The 1,191-nt window shown below is 52.0% G+C and overlaps 1 pseudogene; it reads left to right on the top strand.

The window, feature by feature from the left end:
• The first annotated feature begins 3 nt into the window (after positions 1-3).
• On the top strand, positions 4-1,047 carry LOC103253869 (annotated as a pseudogene).
• Positions 1,048-1,191: the final 144 nt, after the last annotated feature.

Here is a 1,191-nt window from a genome sequence, read left to right as displayed (position 1 = left end):
GTGCAGAAGGTGCTACTGGCGGCTGGCTGCACATTGGCCCTGGTGCTAGCGTCCAGCTGGGGCAGCAGGTGCTGGAGTGCCGGGCAGTGTTGGCGGGCCCTTGGAGCCCCTGGTGAGCCATGTGGCCCGAGTAGAAGGATCTGGTGATGATGCGAGCTGACCGCATGGAGTACTGCTAAGGCGAAGCCATGCTGGACGCCCACTCCGAGATGCACTGCAGTGAGGAGATGCGCATCATTCTGTGTGTGCTGGCCACATACTAGGTCTGGTCCAAGTCTGGCTGCGAAAAGCTGAGGCTGGACAAGGTGGGTGTGATGGACGAGGTGCTGGACCCACCATACAAGCCTTCATCCTGGAGGTTATTGCCAAGCATGGCTAGTTGGCCCACGTGCTCTGCAACAAGGACCCCTTCACGCTCAAGTCCTCTGTGTACCTGTCGTGCCTGTACCCCAACTCCAAGTTCCTGCTGATGGTACATGATGGCCGGGCCTCCATGCACTCCATGATCATATGCAAGGTTACCATCACTGGCTTCAACCTCAGCAACTACCACGATTGCCTCAAGTAGAACAAACCATCGAGGTTATGTATGCACAGTGCATGGCGGTGGGCAGAGACAAGTGTCTGCCCCTGTACTACAAGCAGCTGGTGTTGCACCTGCGGCACTTCCTCAAGCTCATCCTTCACTTCCTGGGCATCGCCTGGGGTGATACTGTTTTGCACCACGAGGACCACATTGGCAAGCTTGGTGGTGTCTCTCTATCCAAGACAGGTCATCAAGTCAGGTCATCAAGACTGTGAACTTGGAAGCACTCTCCAAGTGGACTGGCCACATCCCTAGGGATGTGGTTGGGGACGTGACCCAGATCAACCTCATGCTGGCTTGACGTAGTGATGAGCCCTATGCAAACTCACCTAAGGCAACCCTGACCCCACTGTCATCAATAACATATACTGGGTCTTGAAAGGTTACTATAAAACACCAATCTGAATGGATATTTTTAGGTGAACCAGAACAGCATCTCCTTCCACTTAGAAAACTCGTGATTTCCAGATCTCTGCAAATGGCTTTGTTACCAAGAAGAGGAGAAATTTCATTCAAGTGGAAATTGAACCTCTAATTCAAGCATACTGCTTGCTATTAATTGCCAAAACAGGATTGCTAATGAGGAACCTATTTGTATATGTTTG

This window comes from Carlito syrichta, unplaced genomic scaffold (genome assembly GCF_000164805.1).
Source record: "Carlito syrichta isolate Samal-C Ts95f unplaced genomic scaffold, Tarsius_syrichta-2.0.1 Scaffold255619, whole genome shotgun sequence".
In the NCBI taxonomy this organism is placed as follows: domain Eukaryota; kingdom Metazoa; phylum Chordata; class Mammalia; order Primates; family Tarsiidae; genus Carlito; species Carlito syrichta.
Note: the sequence above shows the minus strand (reverse complement) of the source record. Positions and strands in the feature narration are given on the sequence as shown.